Source organism: Ambystoma mexicanum, chromosome 5p (genome assembly GCF_040938575.1).
Source record: "Ambystoma mexicanum isolate Mex_15411 chromosome 5p, UKY_AmexF1_1, whole genome shotgun sequence".
Taxonomy (NCBI): domain Eukaryota; kingdom Metazoa; phylum Chordata; class Amphibia; order Caudata; family Ambystomatidae; genus Ambystoma; species Ambystoma mexicanum.
In genome coordinates this window covers 687,169,543-687,183,547 of record NC_090930.1, presented here as the reverse complement: position 1 = coordinate 687,183,547, position 14,005 = coordinate 687,169,543, and the positions used below count along the sequence as shown (strand labels likewise).

At 46.3% G+C, this 14,005-nt stretch overlaps 1 protein-coding gene across 2 annotated transcripts in view; it reads left to right on the top strand.

Moving 5' to 3' along the window:
- DNAAF6 (dynein axonemal assembly factor 6) overlaps positions 1 to 14,005 on the top strand; it is a 502,401-nt gene that overhangs the window by 1,306 nt on the left and 487,090 nt on the right. The gene's annotated exons all lie outside the window — the stretch shown is intronic.

The following is a 14,005-nucleotide window of genomic DNA, read 5'->3' as shown; positions in this document are numbered from 1 at the left end:
GCCGGTGCACCTTAAGTTCCGGAATCTCGTCAAGACCTTCCTCGTCTCTTCCTCCTCTACCGCTACCCTTCTGACCTCCATCTTTTTCTCCACCCTCCTTCTTCCTTCTTCTCCCTAAATAATTCAGTTGTTGCTGACTGGTTGCCCTGTTCACCTCCAGAGCCTTACAGGTCACAGGACCCCCCCACCAGTCTTTGCACTTACCCCCGGGCCACTGCACTATTTTCAGCTTATGCTCAATGAGCGAGGCAGCCTCTCTGCACTTAACCAAGGGCCCTGTTGGACTGGACATGTGTGCCCCCCCCACCCACTCTTCCTCGCACCCCCGTCTGTATGCATGCATTACCTAAATGTTTTAGGAATAGTAAGTTCGTCTGTCCTCCCTAGTTGGGTCGAAACTGTAACACTTCAGGCACTTGCACCAGGAGAAATGCTGTCAGGCCTAGTATGCTAGTTTTTCTGTTTAGATCATTCGGAAATTTCAAAGACCTAAGAATGATTATCATATTCCTTGTTCCCTTCCCGGTTTGAAGCACTCCACCTGTGTTTAAGCGCTGTATAAATAAAAAATACAATATGAGGGTGGTTTATAGGCTGTGGGTGATCTCTTGCATATTCATATTGAGAGGGGAGACGGAGTACGGGAGATATGCTAAACATTATCCAGATAAAGATATGTTTAGTTTCTACTTAGATTGAGTAGAGTGTGAGGCTAAACTTACATTTGATGCTGTGGGCCAGAAAGTTTCCTTCTCGGGCTAGGTATGCGAGAGCAGTAAGGTCCCTACACTGGCTACAAGCAGTGCTTTAAATGGAGAAGAAAAAGAAGTGCAGGTACTACCCAATCTAGGCTTTAAGTGGGCTGTCGCTCAGTCGGGGAGGGTCTTAAATTTGTTCTCACACTGGAGCCCGGCCGAGACTCATTGACCTATTTCAATTAATCTTACACTGCATGTCCTTCTCCAAATAATTGTCCTTGTTAGTCATTTGTCTCATATTCTATGTGTGCCTCGCTCCTTGTCTCATTCTGTATTTCTGTCCATGGATGTACGTTAAAAGAACATACATGAAAATACTGAAGCTAAACAATGCAAGGCTGAAATGCTGGTATTTTTAAAACGGCCCCTATTTATTTTTTAATATATGTTCCCCGCTTTTGATGTTATGTAAGCTGGGGATACCCCAGTACTCCCCAAAGCCAATAATGCCGGACTGGGTGTGCGGGGGACACCTCTGCTCCCCACGTTCAGTATTATTGGACACAATATTTTTTACTATCACAAATGCAGTATAAACGTGAATACGTTTTTTCCCTATCATTTGGGGTAAACCCCTGTCAATTTCTATATGTCTACCTCCCAACACTCGTACTTCAGTTATGTTCTCACACCCTCTTTAACTCTCTGTGGAGTCTGGCCTTGGGAGTATGCTCTGCTGAAAATTTCAGGGTTTCCAATCAGCATTTCAGTATAAGATTCCAAAATGGCGGCCGGGTGAGAGTGGACATAACAACTACGCTTGTCCTCCGGGGATTCCATCTGGTCCGGCGATGATCTTTGACTTTCTGGCCTCACATGGCAACTAAACGCAGCAAGGATGTCCTGACGATGACTGCCGTATAATTTGGAGGAAAGGGTAGAACTGCGACCTGCGGAGCAGCCTATTTGAACACCGGAGTGGGCGGATGCTGGCCGATGAGCAAAGGCTGTAGGAGCAGCGGACTTGCACTCTCAGGTAACCCTGAGCTGCGGTAGTGCTGTAACTGCTGGGGGATGAATTCTGTATCGCCAGGCGAGGTGGATGCAGAGGTACAGTAAGGAGGAGACTGGGAAAGGGGCCACGTTTGGCAGCTAAAGCACAAAACCCCAAGCGATCAGTGGTAGCAGAATAACTGGATTGCAGGAGACAGCAGTGGTCCCAATGCCCGCCTGATTGTCTGACCTGCAAGCATGCGTGGAGGCCAGAAAGTGATGCGTATATAAATTAGGCTATGATTACGCATGGCCCTTCAAGAACCTGGTTATCTGTGGTTAAAGGGGAGCTCTTCAAGTGTGCAGGACCTACAGCTCACTACTGTTCGAATAAGGAAACAGGGAGGCACCTCAGCAATATAGTTCCCAGTAATTTGCTCTAGGCCAGAGGCTGCTCTTGGAACACACCAACAGTGGTGCAATAAAAGTGCGTAGGAGGTCTCCCTTACGCAGCACAGAGGGATGTAAACACTGAAGGACGGCACTGACTATGAGCAAGGGAAGGAAGACTTCAGTGAACCACCTAAGGGTGAGTGGAAAGGGCTATCCACTGTCGTGAACACAATATACACCATGTGACTTGCCCCACCGTACAAAGATCTTTAGGCCCTGAGATTAGTTTTGAGGGGTGGCGGAGGGACTCTGAAGGAATTAGTGGAGGTACCTTGCAGGCTGGGCTTGACCGAAAACATAGGTAGCCCACGGGCGGTCTAGTGACTACCAACCCCACGTGCCCAAGTTAGTAGAGAGGGCCTTCAACTCTGCTGTAGACAAAAGGTAGCAGGAGAAGGGGATCAAGGACGACCGAGCTCCCCAGGAGAACCAACAAGTAGCACAGTTAATGACACAATGGCAGCGAGCAAGGAGGAACTCATCCAATGTCAAAAAATATTTCTGGATAAAATCACTATCTTTTCAGCGTCGGGTTGCTGTTCTGAAAGAGGAAATAAAGCAATCCACCAAAGAATTAAAAGCAGAAATTCGGGAACTTGAAGAATGAATGGATACTACAGAGCGTGCCCTCCAAGAACTGACAGAAAATGCCGAACAACAGATGTGGCACTGGAACACTTGTCTAAACTGACGCAAAACCTGGAGATCCAGTGCAAAGAGCTGGAAAAAATATCACAGATATTCAACATAAGGATAAAAGGACTTCCAGAGGAAGTTTTCGATAAGGATCTCAAGGAAACAGTACTGGACTGCTTTGAGGACAGGGTCACAGACCTTCTGGGAGAGGAGATCAGTATAGGCCAGATCAACAGAGCAGGCCCGAAGAGATCGGAACCAGAGGCTAGACCTCGTATTTTGTTTATTTGTATAGCGCACAAGGCCCGCGGGCAACCGGGCACATTTTTATTTACAGGCAAGATACATACACAATATTAAAATTAAAAATAGTCAAAATAAACATGGTTACAAACACAGTAGTTACCTTGAAAAAAATATACAGAATGTACAAGTTATACATAGGGTGTACCGGATACACAGTCTGAGCAAAATACAAGGTAAAGATATGATGCTGAGATGAAGGTTCCAGTCAGGGTCAAGCCTAGTCAAAGGTGGACAGCTGAGCTTTGGCCTTGCGCTTGAAGGCAAAGAACGAGAGTTCTGCTCTGAGTGGGTTGGGTAAAGTGTTCCACAGCTTAGCCAGGAGGACTGGGAACCTGCGACCACCAGATTTCTGGAGGTTGAAGTGTGGGATGACTAGGCAGTTGGCGTGTGTGCTTCTGAGGGGTCTTGCAGCTGAGTGAGTAGTGAACCTATTAGCAAGGTAGCTAGGGGCTTGGTTCGCGATACTTTTGTGAGTAAGTGTCAGAGTTTTGAGGGAGATTCTATGGGTAACTGAGAGCCAACGGAGGTTGCGTCTGTGTTCTGAGATGTGCGAATTCCTGGGGATGTTAAGGGCCGCTCTAGTAGCATTATTTTGGATAATTTGAAGTTTCCTGATATTGCATTGGTTGGTGCCTAAATAGAGGGCATTGCAATAGTCAGTTTTGGATAGGTCCTGGCTAGGGTAGTACAGTTGGCTGGTGACAGAAAGGGGCAACAGGCTGTGATGAGCTTACAAGTGTAAGATGCAGCTGAGGTAACTGCATTGGTTTGTCTCATTAAAGAGAGGGTGGAATCGAGGTACATGCCTAATGTCTTAGTGTCCTTGGTCACTTTGATGGAATTACCATCTATGGTAAAGGATTTAAATGAGGAGTCAAGTTTACTGAGTTTATGGGATGAGCCTAGGATGAGGAGCTTTGTTTTCTCGTCATTTAGGCACAATTCATGCTGCGCCATCCAGGCCTGTATGACTTGATAAATGGCGTTGATGGCTAAGGAGTCAGTTTTGTGATCACCTGAAATGGGAATAAGAATTTGGGTGTCGTCAGGAAGGAGGTAATCCAGGCTGTGGCTTTCTCAGAAAAGTTGGCAGCGGTTTTGAGGTGGTGACAGAGGATGTGATGGTTGACAAGGTGAAATGCTGCGCAGAGGTCTGATAAAGGTAAGAGAGCCAATTTTCCCTTGTCTTTTAAGTCTTCTATTTGCGTTTTTAAGTCTAGCAGTGCAGTTTCTGTGCAGTGGCGAGGGCGGAAGCCCGATTGCCTTAGACCCAGGAGGTTGTTAGTTTCGAGATAATCTTGGATCTGCAGATATGCTGCCCGATCAAGAATTTTTAAGAGGAATGGCACGGTGGTGATTGGCCTATAGTTAGTGGGAATGTTGGCGTCCAAGGTTGGTTTTTTCAGAAGAGGAATGACCCAGGCATCCTTGAGGTTGTCCGGGACGATCCCCGTTCTGAAGGAGGAGTTTATGAGTGAGGTGATGAAAGGCGCCAGGTTGTGTGAGGCCTCCTTGATAATAGTGGCAGGGCAGGAGTCTCCCTGACAATTAGATGGCTTAAGACTGTTGATGATGTGCTCAACTTCAGAAGTGGAGAGGGGTGAGAAGCAGAATGGTTGCAAGGATGCATAATTAGGTTTGTGGTTAACCTGAGGAGCAAGCTGTGATATGAAAGAGTGCAGGCTGTTTTTTTTCCCATTAATTTTAGTTTGGAGCATGGTGATTTTGCCCAAGAGCGCGCCTCTTGGATATTCGTGCACCAAGTGCTATCTTTGGAGCAGGTGTCTGGAAGAGGAGCGGGGGATTCCAATTCCTTAAGGATTTTGAAGAGCTCCTTGGTATTAGATTGGCAAGTTCAATGCGTTTATTATATGTCTCTTTTTTTGCAGACAGTATGGCTTCTTTATAATTTAGCGTCGCTAATGCCATATTTATTTTATTAGATTCAGTCGGGTGGCTTCTCCAGCGAGTTTCAAGGGTCCTTTTTTCCTTACGTAACATTCTCAACTGAAGCGTGAACCAGGAATTAAGTTGAGCCCGGGGTTTGGGTTTGCGTAGTTTGGCTGGAGCGATGAGATCTAGTGCTTTTAGCATGGTCTGATTGTAGGAGTCTACTAAGACAGTAGGGTCAGAGCATACTGAGGCAAGATCATTGAGGGCCGGGAGGATGAGTGGTATAAGTTTGGCGCAGGTTATGTTGCGCTTATTCCTGGTGAGTGTGGCAGGTGCTATGTTGGGGGGAGAGTGGATAGTATTAGTGGGGATTCTGAAGGTGATAAGATGATGGTCCGCCCAAGCACATGGTAAGTTGGAGTTGACCTTAGTATCGCAATTAAGGTCAGCAATCCAATCTAGGAATCTGCCCTTAGAGTGAGTAGGTGCGGTAACACGTTGTGTGAAACCTAGATTGCATAGTAGGCTATTGACATCATGGGCAGGCGCGTCATTAGGGTCGAGGAGGCCTAGATTGAAGTCGCCTAATACGATGATTTGAGAAGTAGTCTTGGTGTTTTCAGACAGTGTATGGGCGAGATCCTCCTTAAAGGTAGATATGGGGCCAGGAGGTCGGTAAATTATGTGTACAGTAATAGTCTGGTTGGGGGAGATGGCGAGCTTAGCTGTGAGAGATTCTGCTGATTTGAATTGGCCAGGAGTGGAGAGACAGAGGTTTATAGCTGTTTTGTAAATAATGGCTCTACCTTCTCCTTTAGTTTGAACAGTGTTGTGGTCATTTCTGATGATGGTGTAGCCAGCAGGGATCGCAAGGGAGAGAAAAGATCCTGAGGCCGCATGGAGCAAGGTTTCTGTGACTGCTATAAGATCCAGGTCTTGTGATGTTCTGGCGGCATTAACATCCTATGACCAGAAGGACACTATTTTGAGAGCGGCAAGAATGGCAAAGCATATAGCAGTGAATTGGACTGAAATTACCCTATATCAAGATCTTGCACAATCTACTCTACAAAACAGAAGAGCGATGGGGCCAGTAACTAAATTCTTGACCCAAAAAAATGTCTGATACATTTGGACATTCCCTTTTGGGCTACTATTCTCTTGGAATGGTAGACAATGACAGATCTCAACTGTGGAAGAAGGGGTGAATATCTTGCGGACTGCAGAGGAGGGAACAAGAAATCTCCTAGAAAACCGACTGGGAGGATCAGATGCAGATGGGAATGGGAGCCGGTACCAATGCGAGATAGAGTGAGAGAAAACACGGCCTAATATCATGCTACGTTTGGGAATGTGTGGGACATAATTACTCTGTGAAGGCTGAAATCCAGGGGCTACAGGGAGTTCTCAATGAGAGGTTAAGGAGTCAGAGATCTGTATAGGACTTGCTTGATCACAGAGGCCCAAGGGGGATCCACGGATAGTTGTTGGACAGCCTGGGGTCGACATGGCATTGTGGTGGAGAAATCAAACACCCCCACAGCATCTTTACTCGGGTACTCCACGGGGTCACATCTGGGGAGTAGGGTTGCCTGGGGCCCATTATAATAGAGATCTGACCCAGGTTGTTGAGGATTAGAGGGTGGGGTGGATGATTAAATTGTTGTTGCAGAGGGGAGAAGTTGAGAGGGGAAGGGTACTCATCAGAGGTATGGGGAAACATTGCAAAGTCTCTTCTAATGTACAGTCAACTATAGGGCATCTGGATAATCTAAATCGATTTTCAACTGTATAACGTATAATGTATGGGGGATGAATACCCCTATCCAAAGGAACAAATTAGAAGCGTTTCTCAGAAGGGAAGATATAGATATACTGCTATTTCAAGAAATGCATATCAGGAAACCGGACCTAGCTATGGGGTGGCTATGTCGCTATTCTCGCGTGTATCGGGCCAATGCACAGGACAAAACTAGTGGGGGCTTGGTGGCTTTCAAAGACACCCTAAATGTACAAGTTTTACATACAGAGGCAGATAAGGAAGGTTGCTACCTCTTTGTGCGTGCTAGAATTAACCACCAATTATTTACGCTTGCGAAAGTATATGTCCCAAACAGTGGCCAAGATGTTTTTTTGTGGGGCGTCCTCGCTTAGTCGGAAAAAATGTGTGGATGGGAAAATCATATTGGTAGGAGATTTTAACTTGGCATGGTCCCCTCAAGATGACAGGAATTTTGGACGGAAGCGAAATACGCCGGCCCTGTCTAAGGCTTTGAAAGACATATGTGAGAGGTTGACTCTGCAGTATACATGGAGGGTACTGAAGGGAGACGAAAGGGGGTGCACATACTTTTCTCATGTTCACAGATCTATGTCCAGAATAGATTACATCTCGGTCATGCCTGGACCAATGGGAAGGGTGAAAGAACTGGAAAGGGGATCGTTTTCACTATCTCAACATGCACCACTGTTGACCACATTCAACACCCTCAAGGAGGGAGAGAGATTGTGGAGGTTAAGGTTCCCTAGTGAAATCTTGAAGGATCAGGTCCTTGCAGAGATAAAAGGGGATAAATACATCTATAGTTTGAAGAGAATGACTCACTGGAGGGTAGTCAAGAGACATTGTGGAACACCTTTAAGGCAGTTTTTAGAGGGGAACTGATGGCGATACAGGCACTGCAAGGGAAGCAGTGGGCACAGTTGTGGCAGGAACTATAAAATCAGTTAAGTGATATCGGGCAGGCGTTGGTTACAAAACTGTACACATTTCTACACCGGGTACTCGAACATATCCAGGGTCAACTAGATATACTCCGAAACTCATAGAGCAGAGAAGTCCCTTCTGTATGCTTAACAAAGATATTACATTGGGGCAAATAAAGCATACTGTCAGCCAACAAGACAACTCAAAGAAAGAAGTGCAACCCAAACTATACTCAAGATAGCCTCTGAAGCCAGGGATCTAGTGACAGAGAATGAGGCACTAGTGGAATCTTTTGCAGTATTTCATGAGAGGCTGTATTTGTCGGCCTCCCCGGACGAGAACTCACAATTGACCCAGCTAAAATCTGTCCAACCCCAAAACATAGCATGCACTTAGAGGGAGGCGCTAGAAGCTGACATCCAAGAAGAATAAGTGGAGGAGGCGATTTAATCCCTTCCACTCAACAAGGCACCGGGCACAGACGGTGTTCCAGCCTTGTTATATAACATTTTTAGAGCTAGCCTGGCACCCACGTTGGCACGAATGGCATACTCATCCTGGCTAAGAGACTGACACGGTTACTTTCCTAATTGATCGCCCCGGATCAATCAGGGTTTGTATTTAAAAAAAAATGTATTTATGTATTTAGAACGTGCTAGGACAAAGGCCTATGGGTATAGCAGTGCGGAGAGAACACACAAGAAGAAACATAAAAATGTCATAGTAGCTCAGACATCAGATCCACAGATCAGAAGAGTTATTCGAACAGGAGAGTTTTTAGTCAAGGTTTGAAAGGCCCCATGGAGACGCAGGTCCCAAACTCCAGAGATAAAGAATTCCACAGTTTGGGTGCTCCATGAGAAAAGCAGCTTTTCAGAACTAAAGAAAGCTTTGCCTTAGGAATGCGCAAAAGGCTGGAGTCGTTGGAGCTCAGAGCTCTTTTTATAGGTAACCAGTTTATCGATCGGGCGAGATAGCTCGGACTCAAACCAAATAAGCATGTATGAAGATTCCTTTGCCCATGGGCAGCCAGTGCAATGATCTTCTGGCCAAAGAGATGTGATCTGTTTTATGCAGGTAGCAGACAATACTTATTGCATTATTCTGTACTACTTGAAGTCGATTCAGTTAGCCCTGTCGAAGTCCCTGCAAATGTCTTGGGCAACCCAGATGCGAGTTGAGAATAGCATGAGCCACAGTGGCACAGCTGCTCTTACTCAGAAAGGGACGGATTACGGCTAAGAGCCTTAGGTAGTAGGAAGAGTTAGAGACCAGTAGGCCCTCATGCGCTTTCATGCTCAGTTCTGGGTCCAGTATGACCCCTAGGGTCTTGACCTTGGGTAAGGAGTTCAAGACACAGTCCGCTATATTAAGGTACTGAAATTCCGGGTCTAACCTGCACGGCTTTTGGCTTGTGCCAAGCACCATGATTTCAGTTTTGGCTTGTGCCAAACCCTTACATAACATCCCTTCATGAATGATGGCATAAACAGAGTTGATGAGTCGGGTATCAGTTGTGTGGTTACCCGAAAGGGGGATGAGACACTGAGTGTCATTGCATAATTTGCGTATGTTTGTCGGAGTATGGCATATCAAACCGGGAGATGGTAAAGATATTAAACAGGATGAGCGAAATACATGATCCCTCTGGCATCCCAAAAGGGATTACCAATCCCTTAGCTGAAGCTGTTTCACCGTACACCCTGGCAACCCGCTCTGACAGGAATGATGCAACACATCCAGCCGCTTCCTTGGAGAAGGAGGCAGATAGCTGGAGCCTGGAGACTAAGATGGTATGATCTACCAGGTCAAAGGCCGCTCTGAGATCCAGAAGCATCAGGAGGGATGCTTGACCTTTGTCCATAGACTTCAGGATATTCGATTTTTAGATCTATCAGAGTAGACCCAGTACTGTGGTAGCTCCTGAACCCTGACTGTTAAGTCCCAGGATTTTATGTTGTCTCAAATTATCCTGTATTTGTTGGTGTGCAACCTTATCTAGAACGTTGAGCAAAAAGTGTGTGTTCATTATAGGGCGGTAATTCCCAGCCACTGTGGGGTCAAGAGATGGTTTCTTCAATAGCGGGGCAATCCACACTTGTTTGATGGAGGCGGGACAATGCTTTCTTTAAAAGAACAGGTTAAAAATGTGGTAATAAGAGGTGAAAGTGAACAAGCGCAGGCTTTGATAATAAAGGCCGGACATGGATCACTCTTGCAGTTTGTCGACTTAAGCTTGACAATAGTGTCCTGAAACACTTTTTCAGTTACTTCTGCAAAGGCAAACGATGTATTAATTTAAACTCGTCTTATTATGTTACCCCTAGGTGGTGAGATGGGCCTGCCGGAGATCTTAGCTGCAATGTCTGACTTAATGGCATCAGCTTTGCCACGCATAGAGTTCTGAATATACTGACACCATTGTTCATTCTTATTGACTAATGAAACGGGGGGACAAGAGTTCTCCAGTTCACATAGAATTTTGAAAAGCTCTGTAGAGCTGGAAGCCTCAGAGATCCTCTTTTCATGATGTAACTTTTTTTGCTTCAAGGATTGCCCTTTTGTGTATTTTAACTCCCACTGAATAACAAGTCTTTTTATCGAATGTCAGAGATTTTTGCCACTGTTTAAAGGCTTTATCCTTGATGGTTTTTAGTTTGTGAATATTAGCTGAGTACCAGAGTATAGAGGGCTGGGCTTTAACCATTTTAAATTTGAACGGTGCCAGCTATACTAGGGCGGCAAACATTTGACAATATTCGGCGAGTCTGCATTTTATAGAGAAGATAAGATCAAGCAAACAACGGCGGTCATTGTGTCTCTCAACGCTGACAAAGCCTTCAATCAAGTGGAATGGTCGTTCCTTTTCCAGTCACTTGCACACATGGGGTTTGGACCTCAATTCCTGCAAATAAGAGCAAACTACTGTTCACCCTCAATAAGGCTATCCATCAATGAACATCTCTCTCAGCTGATTCCTTTAACACAACAACAAAACAGGGTTGCCTTTCTCCGTTACTTCATGCTTTATACTTGGAACCCTTTCTGTTGAGAAATCGAGCCGTAAATACTATTTATGGGATAGGGTTTGGAGAGGAGGTACATAAAATTATGGCATTTGTGGATGATATGCTGCTGACATTAACAACACCGGGGACCTTGTTAGATGTGCTAGGGGCGGAACTTGAGAATTGTGGCAAGGTGGTGAGTCTAAAAGTTAAAAAACAAAAATCAGATACTGAACTTATCACTGGGACAGGAGCAGAAGGAGTGTATTAGAAGTCTGTCTCCATTTCAATGAAACAAAGGGGGAATTGAATACTTAGGGGTAACAATTACTAAATCTATAGATCAACTGTATTGCAGCAAATTTTACAAGTCTCTTAAACAAAGTGAGAGCAGACTTGCTGAAATGAAATCCCCTCTCTATATCATGGTTAGGGTGAATAGCCTTGACTAAAATGGTAACCCTTCCCAGAGTGTTTTATTATTTTCAAGCTCCTCCCATCCCTCTTCCCAAATCCTTCATACCTGCTTTTGCTTGGCAGAACAAACATCCTAGAAAAGCGACAAAGCCATTAATGGCGGCAAGTAGCGGTGGGGGCCTGAGTCTACCTAACCTTTTGAAGTATTATGAAGCGGCCCAACTATGGTTTATTAGGGAATGGTTTTCGGGGCACATGTCTAAGATATGGTTAGGGCAGTGGCCACTACTCCTTTGCAAGGAGTGTTGTGGTTAGGCAGATCGGACAGACCACCAAATGTGCGTATTAGTCGCATTTTATCAACGATGACGGACATATGGGATTCTCTAGTCGCGCAAGGAGCACTGTCAACCAATCCATCTCCCTTTTACTCCCCTGTTTTGGAATCTGAAGCTTTCCCCTGGAATGGAATCAGGTGCGTTTAAACAATGGAAGAGGGTTTGGAGATATGATCCAAGGCTCGGAAATAATGACATTTGAACAGTGCAAAAACAATATTGAGCTAACGGAAGGAGACACACCGGTACTCCCAATTACGACACTGATTGGGTAATTGTCATGATCTCTGCTTCCAAAAGATCAGGACTTGCCCGACTCCCTTGGAAGCAGACCCATAACCCCGGTTCCGAGTGCCAGCCAGTCCCAATTGGGACCTTTTGGACCCTGTCCTGGCGCCAGTGGCACCAGGCTCATAAAGATGCCCAGTCCCAGCGCTGGAAGCGCCGGGCTCATAATGCTTGGGTGGACTTACCTGCAGCAGACCGTGCTGCTTACTTACCTGCCAGTTGAACCCCTGATCCTCTTCAGTTTGGGACTACTTTTCCTGTTGGGTGGGGCAGGAGCCACTCCCTAGGTTCAGAACACTGGAACTCTTCTGGAAAGCAGGAACTCTTTTCTTACGTAGGCGTGGCTGTGGAAGGAGACACCTAAGCACTACAGGAGGCTATTTAAACCACACCCGATGGATGAATCTTGCTTTGCGTTATTCTGCATTCTCTGCAGCAGAACGCTCATCGTGTCTTCTGCTTCTGATCCTGGGCCTAAGGGAACAAAGGCTTACCATCCTGGAATCCAGTCTTCAGCAGCACCTGTAAAGACCAAGAACGAACAGGTTAGCAGTACGGTCTTCAGTGGCAGCGCATCTCTTACCTGGTCCATCAGCTGTCACCAAATCCTCGCGCTGCATTCCGGCATCTGAAAGACAAAAGCTTACCAGCTCTTCGCACGCTCCGGAGGCCTTCGGCGCTGCATCCCGCATCTGAAAGACAAAAGAAGGTGCGTTTAAAGACATTGGGCAACTTTATTACTCACGTGCCATTACTCCTTCCCACGCCGAATCCAGTGGGTATTCCAGCACCCTTCAGCTTCTCTAAAGCTCCGAACTTGTACCTGCAAGATAAAAGGGACAGTTAGTGCGCATCGTGAAGCAGGCTACAAGCGCTTACTTACGTGCTTCCAGGCGCTTCTATTCCTCACGCGGGTTCGATCCTCAACTCTCATCAGCCCGCCATCCACCATCGCCGGAACCCTGCAAAACAAGAGATATCATTACAAAAGACTTTTAAGACATTTGAAGTGCCCAGAACTTACCGTTCGTGCAGTTAACGACGGACAGCAGTCCTCTGAGGTCAAGAGGCCTGCACCCTTATCCAGTGAAGAAACTGGTTACGGCACCCTGCCCCGAGGCAGATGGAGAGCTCGGCGTTCACTTACCTAAGGTGAGGGTGTTAACCTTTGGGGTTCTACAGGAGAAGAGAAAGGGAAGAGGAGAGAGGCACCCAATAACCCCAGTTCATTAATCCCATATTTTCTATCTGCAGACATATTACTCTTCGAGTCAGACATACAGTGCACAGAGGTCCAGCCCAAAGAGCCAACCGTGTGTTACACATCACCTTTGAAGGTACGGCATTCACCCAGTCAAGACCGGCGCCTCTGCGGGAATCAGGTGAGCGTTACAGAACGCAAAGCCTATCGCAAAACTCCCACCCAGGCGCTATGGAAACCTCGGATACCGACCAGCTAGCCCAGTTACTTGGGGAACTAAGAGCAGAAGTGCATGCAGCCCGTCGGGAAACGAATGCTCTAAGAAGGGAACTGATTATTTCCAAGGAGCGAACAGACGATCTCGCTAGACAATTGCTACAGTCACAAGCCGGACAAACTCCGTTACCCGCATCAGGGGCAAATCTTCCTTCAACATCCTCTACGAACCCAGTGCAGATCAACCTACCTGGGAATGTACCTCTGGCTCCGCCCGAACGATTTTCTGGTGACCCAAAGAGGTTTGCAGTATTTATTAATCAGTGCCGGTTGCACTTCTTATGCCGGCCAGCAGCCTTTCCAACTGATCAAGCTAAGGTAGCTTTCGTGCTTTCGTACCTTAGTGGCAATGCGGCAGACTGGTCAATCCCTCTAGTTAATCAAGATGATCCGGTTCTCCATGATTTTCAAGCTTTTCAGCTCAGTATGGAAAAACTGTTTGTAAGACATTCACAGGGGCAGGCCTTGGACAATGAGCTCCTTTCATTGCGACAGGGTAATCAAGACCTTTTGGCTTATACAGACTGATAGTGGAAACTCGATGGCCTGAGGACAAAAGGATTACGCTGTTTTATAGAGGTCTATGTGGAGAGCTCAAAGATGTGTTAGCCCAAGAAGTGAATCCCCCGCAAGACTGTTCGGACTATATTGACTTAGTCGTTCAAATTGACCACAGACTGCAGAACAGGAAGGCCGATCGTTCCAAGTTTGATGCTCGAGTATTTTCCAAACCACCAACTCCTACCAAAGGAGTAGACTCCGGGGAACCCATGCAAATAGGGGGCCTGAAA